At 45.7% G+C, this 23,599-nt stretch overlaps 1 pseudogene; it reads right to left on the reverse strand.

The window, feature by feature from the left end:
• LOC141051125 (uncharacterized) overlaps positions 1–23,599 on the reverse strand; it is a 72,198-nt pseudogene that overhangs the window by 34,444 nt on the left and 14,155 nt on the right.

The following is a 23,599-nucleotide window of genomic DNA, read 5'->3' on the forward strand; positions in this document are numbered from 1 at the left end:
TTCTCAGCAGCCGACACATCCTTTTTCTTTCCCATTTTGGCAAAAAAGGTAGGCTGCTTAATAATGTGGAACAGCCTTCTTAAGTAGTCTTGCCTTTATTTGGACACACCTGCCAAACTAATTTGCACAGGTATCTGCAATTGCTTTCAGTGATATAAAGAGCCCTGACACACATCACCATCAATGAGTTTAAATGACAAACAAAAAAATTCTAACCTTATCACTCCTAAACTCTTTTTGCATAATAATTTGGAACACAGTTTATATACAGGTGCTTCTCACTAAATAAGAATAACATCAAAAAGTAAATTTATTTCAGTTCTTCCATACAAAAAGTGAAACTCATTATATAGAGTCATTACACACAGAGTGATCTATTTCATGTTTTTATCTCTGTTAATGTTGATGATATTATGGCTTACAGCCAAGGAAAACCCAAAAGTCATTATCTCAGTAAATTACAATACTTTATAACACAAGCCTGAAAATGATTTTAAAATCCGAAATTTTGGCCTTCTGAAATACATATTCAGTAAATGCACTCAATATTTGGTCGGGGCTCCTTTGGCATCAATTACTGCATCAGTGCTGCGTGGCATGGAGGCGATCAGTCTGTGGCACTGCTGAGGTGTTATGGAAGCCCAGGTTGCTTTGATAGCAGCCTCCAGCTCATCTGCATTGTTGGGTCTGGTATCTCTCATCTTCCTCTTGACAATATCCCATAGATTCTCTATGGGTTTAAGGTCATGTGAGTTTGCTGGCCAATCAAGCACAGTGATACTGTTGTTTTTAAACCAGGTATTGGTACTTTTGGCAGTGTGGACAGGGGCCAAGTCCTGCTAGATAATGAAATTTCCATCTCCAAAAAGCTTGTCAGCAGAGGGAAGCATGAAATGCTCTAAAGTTTCCTGGTAGACGGCTGCGCTGACTTTGGTCTTGATAAAACACAGTGGACCTACACCAGCAGATGACATGGCTCCCCAAACCATCGATGATTGTGGAAGCTTCACACTAGATCTCAAGCAGCTTGGATTGTGGCCTCTCCACACTTCCTCCAGACTCTGGGACCTTGATTTCCAAATGAAATGCAAATTTTGCTTTCATTTGAAAACAACACCTTGGACCACTGAGCAACAGTCCATTTCTTTTTCTCCTTGGCCCAGGTAAGACGCTTCTGGTGTTGTCTATTGGTCATGAGTGGCTTGACACAAGGAATGCGATACTTGTAGCCCATGTCCTGGATACGTCTGTGTGTGGTGGCTCTTGAAGCAATGACTCCAGCAGCAGTCCACTCCTTGTGAATCTCCCCCAAATTTTTGAATGGCCTTTTCTTAACAATCCTTTCAAGGCTGCGGTTTTCCCGGTTTCTTGTGCACCTTTTTCTACCACACTTTTTCCTACCACTCAACTTTCCATTATTATGCTTGGATACAGCACTCTGTGAACAGACAGCTTCTTTAGCAATGACCTTTTGTGGCTTACCCTCCTTGTGGAGTGTGTCAGTGACTGCTTTCTGGACATCTGTCAAGTCACCAGTCTTCCCTATGATTTTGGAGCCTACTGATCAGACTAAGGGACCTTTATAAATGCTTAGGAAGCCTTTTCAGGTGTTTTTTGTTAATTATTCTAATTTACTGAGATAATGACTTTTGGATTTTCAAAAGTTTTTGATGATATCCCAACTTTGTGAGAAGCTCCTGTACAGGTCAGTCAGCGTCCTATATGGCCTGTTTACACAGAAGGATGCACTTCTCTGTGCACGGAGTGATTGTTAATATGTTCTGCGCACGTACAATATCATGTTCTCAGGAGCACACGTCCTGTGTACCGGGAGCAATGTGCCACCAACAAACATGACTTATAAGCACGCTAAAAATCGTTGCATGTGAAGAATAATCATTTTGTTCTTCTATCAGGTGATTACGGACACACATTTCAGAATTATTGGCCATAACTCATTGGCCATGTCTGCAGCACAAACCGCACATCATTGTCTGCTGCCGACCTGTAGCTACACTATAGAGAGGGCGAGATTACAGACGTTACCAGACATGGACCTGAGCTATAGAAAATGGTAGGGCTGAATATCAGTCCTAATCCGACTCTGGTCGCATGTATCTATCAGCGGAAAAGAAACAAACCCATTGTACTTGTAGATTGTGAGCCTTCGCGGACAGGGTCCTCTCTCCTCCTGTACCAGTTATGACTTGTATTGTTTAACATTATTGTACTTGTTTTTATTATGTATACCCCTCCTCACATATAAAGCGCCATGGAATAAATGGCGCTATAACAATAAACAATAATAATAATAATAACTCTTATAAAGCGTCAACAGGAAAGCAGCAAAATAGTCTCAGCGCTGAAGGGGTTACTTCCCTCTGCCCCGCCCCCCCAATGGGGAATCTCCAGCACCTACCTCCACCTGCAGAGCCGCACTCCACATATATGGCTGCTCTGTGCGCACAGGACCTGGGATGAGGTCACAGGAGGGGAGGAGTCAGGGGTCACATGATCAGGGGCCTCAGTGTATGCAGGACTCTGCTGTGCTGGGTGTCATGGTGCTGGATGAGGGGAAGTTTCTGTGTGGGGTCAGGAGGGGGTTACAGGGGGGATGTAGCAGAGCCGCGTGTGTACAAGATGTACGGAGCGGAGCCCCATGTGTACGAGGTGTACGGAGCAGAGCCGCGTGTGTACGAGGTGTACGGAGCGGAGCCGTGTGTGTACGAGGTGTACGGAGCGGAGCCGCGTGTGTACGAGGTGTACGGAGCGGAGCCGCGTGTGTACGAGGTGTACGGAGCGAGGCCGCGTGTGTACGAGGTGTACGGAGCGGAGCCGCGTGTGTACGGGGTGTACGGAGCGGAGCCGCGTATGTACGAGGTGTACGGAGCGGAGCCGTGTGTGTACGAGGTGTACGGAGCGGAGCCGTGTGTGTACGAGGTGTACGGAGCGGAGCCGTGTGTACAAGGTGTACGGAGCGGAGCCGTGTGTGTACGAGGTGTATGGAGCGGCGGAGCAACGTGTGTAACGAGGTGTACGGAGCGGAGCCGCGTGTGTACGAGGTGTACGGAGCGGCGGAGCAACGTGTGTAACGAGGTGTACGGAGCGGAGCCGCGTATGTACAAGGTGTACGGAGCAGAGTCGCGTGTGTACGAGCTGTAGGGTGCGGAGCCGTATGTTTACGAGGTGTACGGAGTGGAGCCGCACGTGTACGAGGTGTACGGAGCGGAGCCGTGTGTGTACGAGGTGTACGGAGCGGAGCCGTGTGTGTACGAGGTGTACGGAGCGGAGCCGTGTGTACAAGGTGTACGGAGCGGAGCCGTGTGTGTACGAGGTGTATGGAGCGGCGGAGCAACGTGTGTAACGAGGTGTACGGAGCGGAGCCGCGTGTGTACGAGGTGTACGGAGCGGCGGAGCAACGTGTGTAACGAGGTGTACGGAGCGGAGCCGCGTATGTACAAGGTGTACGGAGCAGAGTCGCGTGTGTACGAGCTGTAGGGTGCGGAGCCGTATGTTTACGAGGTGTACGGAGTGGAGCCGCATGTGTACGAGGTGTACGGAGCGGAGCCGTGTGTGTACGAGGTGTACGGAGCGGAGCCGTGTTTGTACGAGGTGTACGGAGCAGAGCCGTGTGTGTACGAGGTGTACAGAGCAGAGCCGTGTGTGTACGAGGTGTACGGAGCGGAGCCGCGTGTGTACGAGGTGTACGGAGCGGAGCCGTGTGTGTACGAGGTGTACGGAGCGGAGCCGTGTGTGTACGAGGTGTACGGAGTGGAGCCGTGTGTGTACAGGGTGTACGGAGCGGAGCCGTGTGTGTACGAGGTGTACGGAGCGGAGCCGTGTGTGTACGAGGTGTACGGAGCGGAGCCGCGTGTGTACGGGGTGTATGGAGCGGAGCCGTGTGTGTTCACTGCTCTAGAAGAGATCTGCATGGAGGAATGGGCTAACATACCACCAACAGTGTGTGCCAACCTTGTGAAGACTTACAGAAAACATTTGACCTGTGTCATTGCCAACAAAGGATATATAACAAGATATTGAGATGAACTATTGTTAATGACTAGTGTTGAGCGATACCATCCGATATTGAAAAATATCGGATCGGATTGGATCGGCCGATATCCAAATAGTATCGGGTATCGCCGATTCCGATCCCGGAAGTCCCATTCAAGTCAATGGGACAGAAATATCGGAATTAAAAAAACCCTTTCTTTCCTTGTAGGTTAATTCTACATGAAGAAAAACAACTAATAATAAAGTAGAATGTATTGTGGGAGGTGTAGGAGACATTAAAGGCATAGAGGTTTAGCCCAATCAAATGGAATAGCAGGAATTAATTTTTTTTTTAAAGACGTTCGTAGTTACAAAGATATTGACTATGTTAACCTCTTTTATATTTTGTCAGATATGTTTCACTACTTCCATGCTCTTCACCTTCTTTACTTCTCCCACACTTTCTCCTTCATGATCCTCAGCAGCAGCAGCATCTTTTTCATCAACTTCTTCTTCACCTTATTCATCTTCTTCATATTCTTCTTATTCAAATATTATTCTTCTTCATATTCTACTTCTTCCTATTCTTCTTCTTCTTCATCATATTCTTATTTGTGTCAGGCATTCCTGTAGTTGTTATCTATAAAAGTTTGAAGATTACACCTTCCGTTCTGCCTGTCACAAAAGATTTACAACAGGATTTGTCCGTGTTCAGTTTGGCCTGCAGCAGCAGGCATTTTACAGGAGCACCATGAGGAGGAACGGACTCACCCCCATACACTGCTTTTCTTCTTCTGCTTATAATTTAGAAAATATCATTTGCTCTGATTTTTAGTCTTATGCTTAATATTCTTCTGCTTTTGGTTTTTCTGCTTCTTGGTCTTCTGTATCTTGTTGTTCTGCATCTTGGTGGTTGTCTTCATGTTCTTGGTCATCTTCAGGGTCATCTTTTTGGTCTTCTTCGGTGTGGTCTTCAGGGTCGCCGTCTTCAGAGTCATCATCAGGGAGATCCAGAGTGAGAACCAAAAACCATTTCCACAAGCTCGAACTTGGAAAAGTAGCAGAAGGTACAAGAAGGCTGAGGAACTGCTGAGAACCAGCTGACGGTACTGGAACCCGGATGGTTAGCAGAAGGAACAAGAGCAAATGGAACTAGCGAGAACCAGCTGACGGTGCGGGAACCCGGAGGGGCAGCATAAGGAACAAGAGCCAATGGCACAACCGTGGGCCAGCTGACGGTGCTGGAACATGGTCACTAAGCAGGAGGTACCTGTGCTACAAAGCACTACCAAGGACCAGCAGACGTTGCTGGAACTCGGATACCGAGAAGGAGGCACCTAGTCCAAAGGCACTGCCGAGAACCAGCTGACGGTGCTGGAACCTGGATGGGTAGCAGAAGCTGCAAGAGCCAATGGAACTAGCGAGGACCAGCTGACGGTGCTGGAATCCGGAGGGGCAGCAGAAGGAACAAGAGCCAATGGCACAACCGTGGACCAGCTGACGGTGCTGGAACACGGTTACTAAGCAGGAGGTACCTGTGCTACAAAGCACTACTAAGGACCAGCAGACATTGCTGGAACTCGGATACCAAAAAGGAGGCACCTATGCCGAAGGCACTACTGAGAACCAGCTGACGGTGCTGGAACCCGGATGGGTAGCAGAAGCTGCAAGAGCCAATGGAAATAACGAGGACCAGCTGATGGTGCTGGATCCCGGAGGGGCAGCAGAAGGAACAAGAGCCAATGGCACAACCGTGGACCAGTTGACGGTGCTGGAACACGGTTAATAAGCAGGAGGTACCTGTGCTAGAAAGCACTACCAAGGACCAGCAGACATTGCTGGAACTCGGATACCGAGAAGGAGGCACCTAGGCCAAAGACACTGCCGAGAACCAGCTGACGGTGCTGGAACCCGGATGGGTAGCAGAAGGTACCCATGATAAACAAAGTTGCAAGGCCGCGAGCAGGCCGCAGTTACCGAAACCCACAGTCCTACAGGGGGTGCTTGTCCTATTGGCACTACGGAACCAGCCTTTATTACCAGAACCCACAGCCCACATAGGAAGCACCTAAACTGCTGGCACCATAGGCTCGGCTAACCCGACCGCAGCACGACCGGACAACGAGTCGGTGGCAAAGTGACGTTGACACTACCCGGAAACAGCAGGCGTGCTGGAACCAGGCTGAGCAGGAGGGAGTACCCGTGCCAAAGACACTGCCGAGAACCAGCTGACGGTGCTGGAACCCAGAGTGGCAGCTGAAGGAACAAGAGCCAATGGCACAACCGTGGACAAGCTGACGGTGCTGGAACACGGTTACTAAGCAGGAGGTACCTGTGCTACAAAGCACTACTAAGGACCAGCAGACGTTGCTGGAACTCGGATACCGAGAAGGAGGCACCTAGGCCAAAGGCACTGTCGAGAACCAGCTGACGGTACTGGAACCCGGATGGGTAGCAGAAGGTACCCTTGAAAAAGACAAAGTTGCAAGGCCGCAAGCCGGCCGCAGTTACCGAAACCCACAGTCCTACAGGGGGTGCTTGTCCTATTGGCACTACGGAACCAGCCTTTATTACCAGAACCCACAGCCCACATAGGAAGCACCTAAACTGCAGGCACCATAGGCTCGGCTAACCCGACCGCAACACGACAGGACAACGTATTGGTGGCAAAGTGACGTTGACACTCCCAGGAAACAGCAGGCGTGCTGGAACCAGGATGGGCAGGAGGGAGTACCCGTGCCAAAGACACTTCTGAGCAGCAACTGGCGATGTTGGAGCCCAGGGTCAATCAGGGTGTAGGCTGAGGCCTAATTTCATCAAGTTTAATATCTGTTGTAGACTACTACTGATTTCAAACGTGCTCCAACTAGGCCTCTGGCTCAACTCTGTCTCTAGTATTTCCCCTGTCCTCCAACCCTGCCAGTTGCTGCTCAGAAGTGGCGTCTGCACAATCAGGATGTAACATTGAATTCCACCTGGTGGGTAGGTCACATATGATGCGATGTTCCGGAAGGCGTAATCGGCACTGCAGAGCTGCAAGGCGCGATCTTGCCGTGCTGGTACGCCGCAAGTGAGCGCACTCTATGAGGACCTTGTGCAGCAGTGCATCAAGATCAGGATAGTCCCTCAGAAAGCTCTGCATGACCAAGTTCAGCACATGTGCCAGACATGGGATGTGAGTGAGGTTGCCTAGGCCCAGAGCTGCCACCAGATTTCGGCCATTGTCACACACTACCAAGCCTGGCTGGAGATTCGCTGGCACAAACCACACGTCACTCTCCTGCTTGATGGCATTCCAGAGCTCCTGCGCTGTGTGGCTTCGATTCCCCAAAGAAATTAATTTCAGTACGGCCTGTTGACGTTTGGCCATGGCTGTGCTCATATCGGTCGTAACAAGCTCCTGCAGCGCTGATTCTGAGGAACTTGAGTAGGAGGAGGAGTCAATGTGTACAGACTGGATTCCTGCAATCCGTGGAGTTGGCAGAACACGTACAGTGCCACTCTCCAGATCTGTACCCGGCTCCACAACATTGACCCAATGGGCAATGAGGGAAAGGTATCGTCCCTGTCCATGGTTACTGGTCCACGCATCGGTGGTCAGGTGGACCTTGCTACTGATGGCGTTTAGTAGCGCATGTTTTATTTTTCCCTCCACATGCTTTTGCAGGGCAGGGACGGCTTGCCTGCTGAAATAATAGCGGCTGGGCATGGTGTATTGTGGGACTGCCAATGCCATGAAGTTCCGGAAGGTGTCAGTCTCCACCAGCCTGAATGAGAGCATTTCAAGGGCCAGTAGTTTGGCAATGCCAGCATTCAGAGCCTGTGCTCGGGGATGGTTTGCCGAGTATCACCGCCTTTTATCCCTTGCCTGTGCTACGGATGGCTGTAGAGTGGCCTGGGAGTGTGAGGATGACTGGGAACGTGGTGCTGTGGGTGGAATGTCACTGGGTCTCTGGACAACAGTGCCAGAGGTTCTTCCTTGGCGATCCTGTGAGGAAGCCGAACCAGCTGTGTGTGAGCTGGAGGAAGAGGCCCCAACACGAGCTGAAGAGGTGGTAGGTGGTGCTGTACGTTGGCCTACATCTTCAGTGTGTCTGTGTAACTCCAGCTTGTGCTTGGTCCGCACATGTTTCCACATATTTGTGGTATTGAGGTTGCTGACATTTTTCCCTCTTTTGACTTTCTGATGACACAGCTTGCATTTGACAAAGCAAATGTCATCTGCAACTGTGTCAAAAAAGGACCACGCACTGCAAGTCTTGGGAGCGCCCGTTTTGGCTTTTGGAAGAGGAATGCTCCTAACGGGTGCCGAAGTGGAGGCTACAGGCAACCAAGTCTGCCCCCTCCCTCTCCCTCCTGTTTTGGCCGTTCGGGGAATCTCTTCCTCAGAGCTGCTCCCACCACTTTCCTGTTCCTCACGCCATGATGGGTCAAGGACCTCATCATCTATACTTCCCTCTTCAAACACCTGCTTCTCCTGGGTAGTCTCGCCAGCACCGTACGCACCAGAAAGTGGCACCTGAGTCTCGTCATCATCTGATGCGTACGGAGGTGTGCTGACCATAGGCACTGGCCCACCCACCTCTTCAGATTCAGAGGGACAAAGAAGTTGCGCATCACTGCATACTCCTTCTTCACATTCTTGAATGCTGCTTGGCTGGACCCCTCTTTCCAAGCCAACAGATTCAGAGAACAGAAGTAGAGACTGTGATGGCTCCTGTCCAGGGCTCTCTGACTGCCTGGACACTTTTACAGGTGATGAAAAGACAGATGGTTGCTCTTCAGTGCTCTGGCCCTGAGAGGACGTGGAAGTCATTGAAGTCGATGCGTTAGCTGCCATCCATCCGACAACGGCTTTAATTTGTTCCTCCCGAAGAAGTGGGGTATGGCAAGGTCCTACAAAGCTGCGCATAAAGGACTGTTGACTGGTAAAACTGGGGGATGCTGACTCACTGGTGCCCGCAGCAGGCACAGAATCCCCACATCCTCTCCCTGCAGAATCCCCACATCCTCTCCCAGCTGAAACTCCACACCCACGTGCCTTAAGGTACTGTCACACTTAGCGATGTACCAGCGATCCCGACCAGCGATAGGACGCGGTCTGGATCGCTGGTACATCGCTAAGTGGTCGCTAGTGAGCTGCCACACAGGCAGATCTCACCAGCGACATCGCTGGGGACGGGGGTCGCTACTTACCTGTCACACTAGGCGATCCTGCGTCCTCCCGCCCGCATCCACGCTCGTCTCTCCACAGGAAGCGCCGCAGGAAGCTGATGACGAGAAACAGTCCTGGACGTTCTCGTGTGATCAGCGATAACCAGCGAGGGAGCGGGTCATAGGTAAGGCCCTTTACTCCCTGCCTTCTTCATCTTGGTAGACTGATAAAGATAGGCAGAAAAGTACAAAGTGGGGGCTTAGTGTGCTTATTCCTGAACAGCTGCTAACAGGTATAAGAAACACTAATTTTATAAAGTGTGTGTGTGGACTACACTTTAATATGAGCTAATATGGCCTACACAACTGTCAAATGGAGTGTTTGGTGAACTTTATTTTGTTTTTTGTTTTTTCAAAAAAACAAAAAGGATGTGACCAAAGATTTGAAAGCGATAGTATCACAAACTCTTTGGAGCTATTACAATGCAGGAAGGTAACCTACAATGCAAAAGATGAGGCTCCAAAAAATAGGGTAATACTAATCTGGCTGCAGCTGAAGGGCACAAGCCAGAAAAAAGGCTCCTCTATCTACTCCTATATAGTGTTTGCAACCAACCAATGTAGATGGATACAGATGGATGCACACTAATAGGAGAATGAAAAATGAGCTGCAACAAAAGAAAAATATGTGTGAGGCAGTGACGCACGCTGAGCGGCCTACAACCAGACGTAGCTGTAGGACACACTACAGCGTGAGCTGCACTCACACACAGAGACCTCTCAGACAGCCATGAACAGTGCAGATAAGTGGGCACTAGCACTGAAAGGCTGCAGAAAGGCTCCACTGTCTACTCCTATAGTGTTTGCAACCAACGTATATGGATACGGATGGATGCACACTAATAGGAGAATGAAAAATGAGCTGCAATAAAAGAAAAATATGTGTGAGGCAGTGACGCACACTGAGCGGCCTACAACCAGACGTAGCTGCAGGACACACAACAGTGTGAGCTGCACTCACACACAGAGACCTCTCAGACAGCCGTGAACAGTGCAGAAAACTGGGCACTAGCACTGAAAGGCTGCAGAGAGGCTCCGCTGTCTACTGTTATAGTGTTTGCAACCAACCAATGTAGATGGATACGGATGGATGCACACTATTAGGAGAATGAAAAATGAGCAGCAAAAAAAGAAAAATATGTATGAGGCAGTGACACACGCTGAGCGGCCTACAACCAGACGTGGCTGCAGGACACTCTACAGCGTGAGCTGTACTCACACAGACCTTGCAGACAGCTGTGAACACTGCTGCAAGGCAAAAGAAAGCTACAGTATTTTATGTAGCCTGGGTAAAGCACAATATGATTTAGAAAATCGCTGTCTCTAACTGTCCCTCAGAATCTTGAACAGCAGCCTGTCCCTAACTGAATTCACAGCAGAGTGAACCCGAAATGGCGGCGGTGGCTTTTATAGTGCATCATGACATCATTTCAGCAGCCAATCACAGCCATGCCATTAGCTAACATGCCTACATGCCTAACAGGATGTGCCCACACTTCTGAGGATTGTCTTTGGCTGAATCAAATCAAACTGGCTCATAGCATTATGGGAACTTCCGATTCCGGTATTCGATGTGCTAAAAGTATCGGAACTCAGTATCGGAATTCCGATACAGTGACTATCGGCCGATACCCGATACTTGCGGTATCAGAATGCTCAACACTATTAATGACCAAATATTTTCCATCATAATTTGAAAAATAAATCTTGCCAAATCAGACAATGTGATTTTCTGGATTTGCTTTCTCATTTTGACTCTCATAGTTGTGGTCTACCTATGATGTCAATTACAGGCCTCACTCATCTTTTTAAGTGGCAGAACTTGCACAATTGGTGGCTGATTAAATACTTTTTTTTTTCCCACTGTATATCGGATGAGACTCACCAATGTAAGTCAATGGGTGCGAGAAAGAAAATCGATAGGCCCGCGGACCATCTGCATGCTGCCTGATTTTTACACACACTTTTGAAAAGAAACCATGAAATTTCATCAGCCACGTACAGTAAGCTCACAGCCAGAACCCTCGGGATTGATACTGTATATACTTGAGTGTAAGCCTCAAATATAAGCCGAGGCACCAAATTTTACCACAAAAATCTGTGAAAACTTATTGACTCAAGTATAAGCCTGCTATGCATGGCCCCCGTCATCCCTATCTTAGTTTGCATGGCCTCCTCATCCCCATCCTGGTATGCTTGGCTCCCTCATCTCTATAATGGTATGCACTGCCCCCTCATACCCATCCTGGTCTGCACGGTCTCCTCATCCCTATCTTGGTATGCATGACCCTCCCTCATCTCTATCTTGGTTTGCATGGCCTCCCTCATCCCTATCCTGGTATGCATGGCCCCCCTCATCCCTATCCTTTTATTCATGGCACCTTCATCCTTATACTGGTATGCATAGCCTCCTCATCCCCATCCTGGTATGCATGGCTCCCTCATACCCATCCAGGTATGCATGGTCCCCCATTAGAAAAACATTAAAAAACATAAACCATTCTACTTACCTTCCCTGTGCTCCCTCATAGCATCATGTTTTGATGCCAGTAGCTGAATTACGCTTGTAAGCGCATGGCAGTGATGTCATGCGCTGCTTACAATCAGAGGACAGCTGCTGAAATATACACTGCTCCCTGCACCCAGGACTATGGGCATGTGGAGCAGTGAATATTCATTGATCTTTAATAGCGGGCACAGTAACCTCAGCTGCTGGCTTGCTGCAGCGGCTAGACGGTCACGTGTGCACGCTACTCAAAGGAATGAATATTCACTGCTCTCCATGGCCATGGGATTGGAGAGCAGTGAATATGCATTTCCTTAAGTAGCGGGCACACTTCAGAGCCCAGCAACTGCTGGAAGCCAACTGCTACGGCCAGTGGCGTAACTGCAAAGTTATGGGCCCTGGTGCAAACTTTCAAATGGGGCCACCCCGGCCAAAATATTTTCCACCCAAATTCAATTAGAATCTCCATTATTTATCAGTGATATGTGGGGGAGGGGAGGTGACAACCTCTATGACCTCCATTATCCTTTTATTTTTACAACTGCAGTACCACCTTGTACATGTGCGGCTCTGCTCCGTACACCTCGTACACGTGCGGCTCCGCTCCGTACACCTCGTACACGTGCGGCTCTGCTCCATACACCTCGTACACGTGCGGCTCCGCACACTTCGCACACACGGCTCCGCTCCGTATACCTCGTACACACGCGGCTCTGCTCTGTATACCTCGTACACACGCGGCTCCGCTCCGTACACCTCGTACACACACGGCTCTGCTCCGTACACCTCGTACACACATGGCTCTGCTACATCCACCCTGTAAACCCCTCCTGACCCCACACAGAAACTTCCCCTCATCCAGCACCATGACAACCAGCACAGCAGAGTCCTGCATACACTGAGGCCCCTGATCATGTGACCTGACTCCTCCCCTCCTGTGACCTCATCCCAGGTCCTGTGCGCACAGAACAGCCATAGCACGCTCCTGAATGTGCGTCTTCCACCTTCTAGCCTGCCCCAGGGACTGAGCACGCTCCTGAATACGTGCCTTCACTGCCCTGCCCCTAATGCACCAATCAGCATCAGGACAATTGCAACCTGGCAGCAAATCAAAGCACAGCGCTGCACAGCCAATGAGCAGCTGCAGTTCCCAGAGACTGACACTCCCACTACACAACTCACCTTCAAAATGAAAACTCGCAAGCAGGCCCCTAAGCACTCTGGGCCCCCGTAGCCACTGCATCCGTGGTAGTTACGCCCCTGGCTACAGCTAACAGCGTGTTCACTATTAAATAGAAATTAATATTCATGGGCATGGTGAGCAGTGAATATTCATTATTTCTCTTTAGCATTGGGCACAGGTGTTAGCCACAGCAGCCAGCTTCTGCCTCGTGATCTGCTGCTGCCGCTCCCCCACCTCCCCATCCACAGCAGGTACATCCAAAAAATACGGTAAGTGGGATCCTCAGTCGAGTATAAGCTGAGTGGGGTTTTTTTCAGCATAAAAATGTGCTGAAAAACTCGGCTTATACATGAGTATATACAGTAAATAGAATAGCTAGATGGATAGAATATATAGATACATAATTTCACAAGCTTCCAACATATCATATACATTCACCCTATAGTGTCTTTCATGTGGCACTAAAGGGTGTGCAACTTTGTTTAACCTAATAAATAATTTAAAAAAAATGACAAGTGTGTCCCCCTGATTTTGAAAGAAGCTTATAACGCCCGGGCGTGAAAATAAAAAAATCATATTTTTTCCACAAACATGATCTTTTAGTCCCCAAATTTTTTATTTTCCCAAGGGTAACAGGAGATATTGGACCCCAAAAGTTGTTGTCCAATTTGTCCTGAGTACGCTGATACCCCATATGTGGGGGTAAACTACTGTATGGACACATGTCGGGGCTCGGAAGAGAAGTAGTGACGTTTTGGAATGCAGACTTTGATGGAATGGTCTGCGGGTGTCATGTTGCCTTTAGAGAGCCCCTAATGTACCTAAACTATTGAAACTCCCCACAAGTGACCCCATTTTGGAAACTAGACCCCCCACGGAACTTATCTAGATGCGTGGTGAGCACTTTGAAACCCCCCAAGTGCTTCACAGAAGTTTATAATGCCCGGGCGTGAAAATAAAAAAAATCATATTTTTTTCCACAAAAATATTTTTGCCCCCAATTTTTTATTTTCCTAAGGGTAACAGGAGAAATTGGAACCCAAAAGTTGTTTTGCAATTTGTCCTGAGTATGCTGATACCCCATATGTGGGGGTAAAACACTGTTTGGGTGCATGGCAGAGGTTGGAAGGGAAGGAGCACCAATTGACTTTTTCAACGCAGAATTGGCTGGAATTGAGATCAGACGCCATGTTGCATTTGGAGAGCACCTGATGTGCCCAAACAGTGGAAACCCCCAATTAACTCCAACCCTAACCCCAACACACCCCTAACCCTAATCTCAGCCCTAACCTTAACCCTAATGGGAAAATGGAAATAAATACATTTTTTTTTAACTTTATTATTTTTCCCTAAGTGGGTGATAACGGGGGGTTTGATTTACTATTTATGGTGGGTTTTTATATTTGGCAGCTGTCGCACGCTAAAAGACGCTTTTTATTGTAAAATTAGTTTATGCATCACCACATTTTGAGAGCTATAATTTTTCTGTATTTTGACCCACAGAGTCATGTGAGGTCTTATTTTTTGCGGGACGAGTTGACGTTTTTATTGGTACCATTTTCGGGCCCGTGACTTTTTTTTTTTTTAATCGCTTTTTATTCCGATTTTTGGGATGCAGAATGAACAAAAACCAGCATTTCAAGAATTTCTTTTGGGGGGTGCGTTTACACCGTTCCGCGTGCAGTAAAATTGATAAGGCAGTTTTATTCTTCGGGTCAGTACGGTTACAGCAATACCTCATTTATGTCTTTTTTGGCGCTTTTATGCAATGAAAAAACAGTTTTATATAAAAAATAATTATTTTTTCATAGCTTTATTCTGCGAGCTATAACTTTTTTATTTTTTCGCTGATGATGCTGTATGGCGGCTCATTTTTTGCGGGACAAGATGACGTTTTCAGCGGTACCATGGATATTTATATGCTTCTTTTTGATCGCGCGTTATTGCACTTTGTTCGGCGGTATGATAATAAATCATTTTTTGCTTCGTTTACCAAATATGTGAATATGTGTACTTTCATTGTTTTTTTTTATTTCCAAAAAATGAATTTATTAGGGAATATTTTTTTTTAAATTTATTTAGCGTTTTTTAAAAAAATTATTTACTTATTTTTTTTTAACTTTATTACATTGTCCCAGGGGGGACATAGCTGTCATGTGACAGATCGCTGATCTGTCACATCACAGATCAGCAATCTGTCACAGGCATACAATCAGACTTCCTCATGCCTGTGCTTTGCAGGCACTGAGGAAGCCAGCTCCCTGCAGGCCCCCGTCGCCATCTTGGATCTGGGGACCTGCAGGGAAGGAGCCCCCCGCAGCAGCGCTGCACATTGCGCTGTTGTGGGGGGCTCAGGGAAGCACGGAGGGAGCGCCCTCCCTGCCAATGCTTCCCTTTAACCCCCGGTACACCGCGATCGTTTGATCACGGTGCGCAAGGGGTTAACGTGTCGGGGGCAGTCCGTGACCGCCCCTGACACATAGTGCCGGGCGTCAGCTGTGATAATCAGTTGACACCCGGCCGCGATCAGCTGCGCTCCCCCCGTGAGCGCAGCTGATCGTGCTAGACGTACTATCCCGTCCATGGGCATAGGGGCCCAGGTCCCATGGATGGGATAATACATCTGATGTCAGAAAGGGGTTAAGCACTGTGAAGTAAACCTCAAAGTCAACCATCTAGCCAACTGTGGCATCTTTTTTTGTGAGGTCCATCTGATGCTTGGCCAAGGGTCTATAGTTGGAAACGAACTTCCTATAGAACCCTGCAGGGGCCCAAGAAGGACATCACCTGCTTCATGGTCTTTGATGTAGGTGAGGAGGTGATAGCATCTACCTTCCCGGGGGGTCTCGCTTTAGGGTTCCACCACCCACTCTGTGACCAAAGTACTGCGCCTCTGTCATGCCACTCTGGCACTTTCCCGGCTTAATGGTCAAGCCAGTGCCCTGGATCCACCTAAGCACCTGCAACGTGTCCCCCTTCCAGGTGAGACTGAAGACAGTAATGACATCCAAGCAAGCGACAGCAAACCCTTCTAGTCCCTTGAGTAGCTGGTTGACCATTTGCTGGAAAGTGGCAATAGCATTTTTCATCAACACATCAGCTAGATCTCATGTTCAATATTGGAGTATAAGGCAGATACATTAATTTTGTGAAAAATTGCAATGAGAAGTGTAGAATCCCTAATGTAGCTCAATTAGCCCAGGCTCACCAACTGGCCTAATTAGAGATGATGGCGTAATCCAAGGGCGTACACCACTAGGGTTCTCTCTATTTACATTGTACCACTGCATTCTTTCTTTACATAATCTATTAACTTTTACAGTTGTGCTCCAAAGTTTACATACCCCTGCATAATTTTTTCTTTCTTGGCTTTTTTTCAGAGAATATGAATGAGAGCACCAAAACTTTTTCTTCACTCATGGTTAGTGGTTGGGTGAAGCCATTTATTGTAAAACTACTGTGTTTTCTCTTTTTAAATCATAATGGCAACCTGTTATGAAAGGGGTAGTCGAGGAGGAAATAAAAAACAACAAGCTAAGTCTCAGAAAATCAAAGAGGTTGATAACTATGCAGACTGCAGACCCCTGATCCTAACACGCAATTAGCAGCAGTCGTGGAGCGTTCCTACGGTGGTCCTAGACGCCTCATCACAACCGGAGAACTAAATAAGCCTAAAGCAGGAAAAGAGGAAAACTAACTGCCCCAGAGCAGACCCCAAAGGAGAGACAGCCCCCCACATGTATTGACGGTGAAGTAAGATGAAAACACAAAGGCAGGAAAATAGGCTGAGCAAACGATGGGGCCAGACTAACTAGAAAGGACAGGAAAACAAAGACACTGTCTGCAGTCTGCCAAAAAACCCTACAAAATGTCCAACACAACTGATAGCAAAATTAACCCTGAAGTCACTAGACTTCTCCCACTATATCAGCACTCTGAAATATACTGAGACAGAGCAAAAAGAGACCAGTCTAATAAGGGACAAAAAAAGGCAATTTGGCAAATAAGAGTGGAAATTCAGCACAGCCCAGCCGGGCTGGCTGACCACACAAAAAACTGAAAAGACCAACAAGAGCAAGTGTGAACATTTAGCAAAAAACAAACTTATCTTAAGAAGACTGGAACAGAGCTGAGTCCTAGACCTGAGAAGCAGACTGAATCACCAGCAACAGGATAGGGTGTCGGCTGACTTATATCCAGTCAAATACTCCAGAGATCCAATCGTGATTTTCCTCACCAGGTGGCAGATCACTACCACTTAAACCAACCTCACTACCTCCTGTCACCACCAGAGGGAGAACGGAAGGGGAACTCTCAACTGGTGGAGCAGAAAATGAGCTCATAACAGCAACCCAAAACATCCAAATGACCCCGATTAAAAGGTCACATACCCCATTTCTTAATACCATGTATTGCCCCCTCCAACATCAATGACAGTTTGAAGTCTTTCGTGGTAGTTGTGGATGAGGTTCTTTATTTTTTCAGATGGTAAAGCTGCCCACTCTTCTTGGCAAAAAGCCTCCAGTTCCTGTAAATTCCTGGCCTGTCTAGCATGAACTGCACGCTTGAGTTCTCCCCAGAGTGGCTCAATGATATTGAGGTCAGGAGACTGAGATGGCCACTCCAGAATCTTCACTTTGTTCTGCTGTAGCCAATGACAGGTTGACTTGGCTTTGTGTTTTGGATCGTTGTCATGTTGGAACGTCCAAGTACGTCCCATGCGCCGCTTCCGGGCTGATAGTTGCAATTTGCCTCCAGTATTTGCTGATAACGTGCTGCATTCATATTTCCTTCAAACTTTGACCAAGTTTCCTGCGCCTTTGTAGCTCACACATCCCAAAAACATCAGTGATCCACATCCGTGGTTTACAGTAGGAATAGTGTTCCTTTCATCATAGGCCTTGCTGACCTCTCTCCAAATGTAACGTTTATGGTTGTGGCCAAAAAGTTAAATTTTGGTCTCAGCATTCCAAATTAACTTGTTCCAGAAGTTCTTAGGCTTGTCTCTGCAGTTCTGCATATTGTAGGAGAGCTACTTTGTGGCATTTGCGCAGTAATGGCTTTCTTCTGGTGACTCGACCATGCAGCCCATTTTTCTTCACATGCCTCCTTATTGTGCATCTTGAAACAGCCACACTGCTAGTTTTCAGAGAGTCCAGTATTTCGCCAGATGCTATTTGTGAGTTTTTCTTTGCATCCCAAACAATTTTCCTGGCAGTTCTGGACAAAATTTTTGTTGGTCTACTTGACCGTAGATTTGTTTTTACAGAGCCCCATATTTTCTATTTGATAATCACAGTTTGAACACTGCTGACTGGCATTATCAATTCCTTGGATATCTTTTTGTATCCCTTTCCTGTTTTATATAGTTCAATTACCTTTTCTCATAGATCTGTTGACAATTCAAAAGAATTTTGAAAGCAAAAGCTTTCCCCATGACTCACCCTCCAGAAATGCCAGTGGCTGGACGAAAGATGCAAGACTCTGGATCCCAGCAACTCACTCAGCTTTTATGCACACACACTGATTACAAGCAAACAGATCACAGGTGAGGATGTTACCTTTAGTAGCCATTTAAACCCATTTGTGACAACTTCTGTGCATGTTATAAGGCCAAAATTACTAGGGTATGTGATTTTGATCAGAGTCATTTGGATGTTTTGGGTTGCCATTGTGATTTAAACAGAGAAAGCAAAGTAGTTTGACATTAAATGGCTTCACCCAACCACTAACCATGAGTAGAGAAACAGTTTTGGTGTTATCATTCATTAAAAAGCAAAAATTCTGCTGGGGAATGTAAACTTTTGAGAACAACTGTAAGTATCCTTTTGTATGACAATTTATACAATCACACCAAAGAATAATTGATAAATTGTTCATAATTTCTATATTTCTTTAATTTTATTGTAAATATATACACCTCCTATATGTACATGAATTAAGGTTGGTAGAAAAACACAATCCTCTCAAGACAGAGATATATACAGTGGGGGAAATAAATATTTGAAATATTTGATCCCTTGCTGATTTTGCCCACTGATAAAGACATGAACAGTCTATAATTTTAAGGGTAGGTTAATTTTAACATTGAGAGATAGAATATCAAAAATAAAATCCAGAAAATCACATTAATTAAATCCTGAGTGACAACCTCCTTCCCTCCACCAGGACGTTAAAAATGGGTCGTGGTTGGGGCTTCCAGCAAAATAATGATCCAAAACGTACAGCCAAGGTAACAAAGGAGTGGCTCAAAAACAAGCACGTTAAGGTCATGGAGTGGCCGAGTAAGTCTCCAGACCTTAATCTCATAGAAATCTTATGGAGGGAGTTGAAGCTCTGAGTTGCCACGGAACAGCCTCAAAATCTTAATGATTTAGAGATGATCTTCAAAGGGGAGTGGACCAAAATTCCTCCTGACATGTGCGCAAACCTCATCATCAACTACAAAAACATCTGACTGCTGTGCTTGCCAACAAGGGTTTTGCCACCAAGTATTAAGTCTTGCTTGCCAGAGGGATCAAATACTTATTTCTCACTGCAAAATGCAAATACATTTATATAAATTTATACAATGTGATTTTTTTGGGATTTAATTTTTGATGTTATATACCTTTAAAATTATAGACTGTTCATGTCTTTGTCAATGGGCAAATTTACAAAAGCAAGGGATCAAATACTAATTTCCCCCACTGTACATCTTTCTGCCACACAATCCTTCATTATGACCACTGACCACAAGATTCAAGGGAGTAGCACAACACACTAATGAGACAGAGATTTTGACAAGCAGGTTCAAATCTAGTCCTTTCATTTTTTTACCGGCAAAACACTCAGACCTTTTAGTGTATTTTATCTTTTCATATATCTTCTCCCGTTCTTCTCTTCTCTTTTTCTAACAATTTTTATTGCTATTGCTTATGATTCTAAATTAGTAAAATAACAGATTTGTATGATGAATGTAATACATGTAATATTCCCCCTTTTTTGTCCTCCCATTTTTGTTTTGGAGCTTTTTGTTTTGTTTTAAACATCTTTTTATTGGTTTAACAAAGAGAAATAACATTACATGTGACTGATATGATCAAGCATTATTAGTTTCTTACATTTCCAGTTTGATCTTACTAATCGTATATTCACATCTCCTATATTACTGCTTGATACTTGTTGCTATGCAGTAAACCAGGTAGTATCCATCTAAGTTTTATTGCTTAAACTCATGAGTCACAGACAAAATCTTTGACGTAGATCCCTGGAAAAGATGTACACATCAGTCGTAACAAAATAAAAACTTTTAACTGAGTAGAAAGAATAAAAGTTAGATAGAGAAGTAGAGTGGATAGAAGGGGGAGCAATTAAGGGTGGGATGGAGTAGGAATTCCAGGCAAGGGGTGATGTCCATTCGGCAGGGGGTTTTGCCCTATTGTCTGAATGGTCAACCAACGTTGCTCCAAGTTTAGTTGGTCTTAGGGCAATTTGATAAATTTTACTAAGGGTTTAGTAGTTTTAAGTATTCATCTGTTTCTCTAAAGAGTGTCCACGGCGCCCAGGTCAATCTGAATTTACCTATCCTAAAGGTCGTGCTGGCTATTATTTCTTCTATGTAATATAATTGGCTCACATTGTGCAACTATTCTGCCAGGGTAGGACAGTCCTGTGATAACCAATGTAAGTGGATAAGCATTTTGGCTGCTGCTAACAAATACATAAGAATTTTTTTTATGTTTGTATTGTGCAAGATCGCTTGACCAGTTTAGAAAAATCAATTTCAAGGATGGGGGGCTTGGAAGCTGACAAAGTCTTGTTGCAATTTTAAGCACTTTCCTTCAGAATGGTAGAATATTTTTGCACTGCCACCATATGTGTAAATAAGATCCCCTCTCCCTGAAACATCTCCAACAATTAGAGGGTGCATCAGACTGCCACTTCTTTCTAGTGTCAGGGGTGGTGACCACCTAGTAAGGACTTTGTAAGAATTTTCTTGGACCTTCACACAGCCAGAAGGACCATGCGAGTTTTTATATATCTTTTCATCCTCCCAATCTTGCAATACAACCTCAAGGTCCCTTTCCCATTTCATTATAAATGCTCGTTTAACCGAGGTTGATTGGCCCAGGAGCATCTGGTAAAGCTTACCCAACACGCCCCTTGGTTTATTTCTCTGAGTCAGCAACTTTTCAAAAGCGGTCAACTCTGTGCGGAAGTCCAGATTGTAAATACGATCTGATCGAGTTTTTGAGCCTTTTGTAATGAAGAAAGTTAATATGATAGTGTGGAAATCTCATTTGTAAATCTTGCAGAGGGAGGATCACACCATCCTCCATGAAAGCATCTAAACTTTCGTTTATTTTATGTAGAGAGTCTGTGCCCTTAAGAAAATGGCGATCTAAATAGAGGCCAGGTAGGTCCCCTACTTTTATCAGGGGTGATGAAAGTGGCATTAGTGAGGATGAGAATCTGGCCCAGGTCCTGATTAAATTTTTTGTTATTGCATTTGGGGAGAGAACCTTCTTTATAAAACCCGTTGACGAGTGAAGGATAGTAGAGATTGGTACTGACAGTGACTCGCTAGCAATCCCTGTCCAAAGTTTGTGAATACTCTCTCTCGTCCAATTGATTAATAGCAACAAAGTTGCAGCTGCGTGGTATTTTTGTGGGTCCGGTAATCCTATACCCCCTTTATGTTTAGGTAGGGAAAGAGTATTATAGCTTATTCTAGGTCTTAAGCCCCCCCATATATACTTCCAAAAAGAGATCGGACCTTCTGAATAAATGTGTCAGGGACTTTAATTGGTAGCATTCTGGATATATAACTATACTTGGGTAAAATAAATCCTTTGATGAGATTTTTTTTCTTCCTATCCAGGAAATATAGGGTGCTCTCCACGACTTATTGGCTTCAAGAGTATCATCGAGAAGGGGTACAAAGTTGAGTGAGAACAGGGAGTTCCAGTGAAGACTCAGTTTAATACCTAAATACTTAATATATTTAGAGTTCCAGTTTATTGGGAATTTATCTTTCAAATTTTGGATTGTTGCATGTCAAATATTTATCCCCATCGCCTCAGACTTCTCTAGAATAATCTTAAAGTTCGATAACTCTCCAAATGCCTCAAACCTCTCCAACACCGCCGGAATTTCTTTTTCAGGGTCCGATAGGAGCAAGAGAAGGTCATCTGCGAACGCTGCTATTACATGTGAGGATTCCGAGATCTCGATACCCCCTATTGCTGGATGCTAATACTCTGAATTAACGTCTCAATGGTTAGGACAAATAAAGCTGGTGAAAGGGGGCAGCCCTGACGTGTGCCGTTTTTGATCTCAAAGGGTGGAGAAAAATCCCCGTTTACCCTTACTTTCGCAGACGGTGATTTATACATTTGAAAAATGGCGTCTATAACTGTGGGAGGAAAACCAAACCTCGCGAGTCTCACGCATGAATGTCCAGTCCACCCTGTCAAACGCTTTCTCTGCGTCGGTGCCCATTAAGACTAGGGGTTTTTGGTGGCTGTGCGCATGCTGCATCAGGTACAGTACTCTAAGGGAGTTGTCTCTTCCCTCCCTACCCCTGACAAAACCTACTTGCTCAGGTGAGAGGAGTGTGTCAAGGATCAGGCCTATCCTAGTGGCTAACATCTTTGCAAATATTTTTAGGTCATTATTTAATAGTGAGATCGGCCTGTAATTACTGCATAGTTCGGGGTCTCTACCTTCTTTGTGTATTAAGGATATGTGTGCTTCCAGTGTCTGTCCTGTAAAGGCCGCACCTCCCAGTGCACCATTGCACGGCTTCAATAAAAACGGACTCAACGTGTCCTGAAAAGTCTTATAATAGGATGCCGGGAGGCCATCTGGACCAGGGCTCTTGCCCATAGGACAGTCCGACAGGGTAGACTGGAGTTCCCCTATCGTGAAAGGGGCTGTCAGTTCCTGTTGTTGTGTTTCAGATAAGGTAGGAAGGTTTATACATTGTAGGAATTCCTTTATATTCATTTGCCTTTTTTCTAACTGTTCTACATTCTCTCCCGGTCGCAAATCATACAAGGTGGAATAGTACTCCCTGAAAACTGAAGCTATCCCGTCTGGGTTTGTAATTTTGGCTCCATCCGACCCCTTTACCGTATATATGAGACCTAGCCTTACGCTTTTTAATCATAGTTGTCATAAATTTTGACATTTTGTCTTCATGTGCAAATACCGTGTTTCCATAAATTTTTCATAAAGTCTTTGTTTAGTAAGTCTCTAAGAGATTGTCTCTTCTGTGAGAGGAGAGCTAAAGCATCAGGGTCCAGTGTCATTCTAGTGTTTGGAACTCTTTATAAAGAGTGTCATTTTTTTCTTTTCTGCATTTATTCTTATGCAAGGCCATAGAAATCAATTCACCTCTTATCACGGCCTTGTGAACCTCCAAATAGTAGAAAATTGAATATTTTCACTCAAGTTGATCTCAAAGTACTCTTGAATTTTCTTTTTTTATTTCTGGAGGGTTCATCTGCAATTAAAGTTTTGTTTAACCTCCAAGGGATATTATTTGGTCTATGGCCTATCATAAGTTTGTTTATTAAGATGGAGTGGTCGGAGTGAATGCTCGGAATTATTTGCGAGTCTTTCAGATGTAAGGACATCTGGAATGGAATAAAAAGATAGTCAATTCTACTATAAGACGATTGCGCTTGTGAGAAATGTGAGGTCTCGTACAGTGGGGT

Source organism: Dendrobates tinctorius, unplaced genomic scaffold (genome assembly GCF_039654945.1).
Source record: "Dendrobates tinctorius isolate UK_male_01 unplaced genomic scaffold, ASM3965494v1 ptg000155l, whole genome shotgun sequence".
Classification (NCBI taxonomy): domain Eukaryota; kingdom Metazoa; phylum Chordata; class Amphibia; order Anura; family Dendrobatidae; genus Dendrobates; species Dendrobates tinctorius.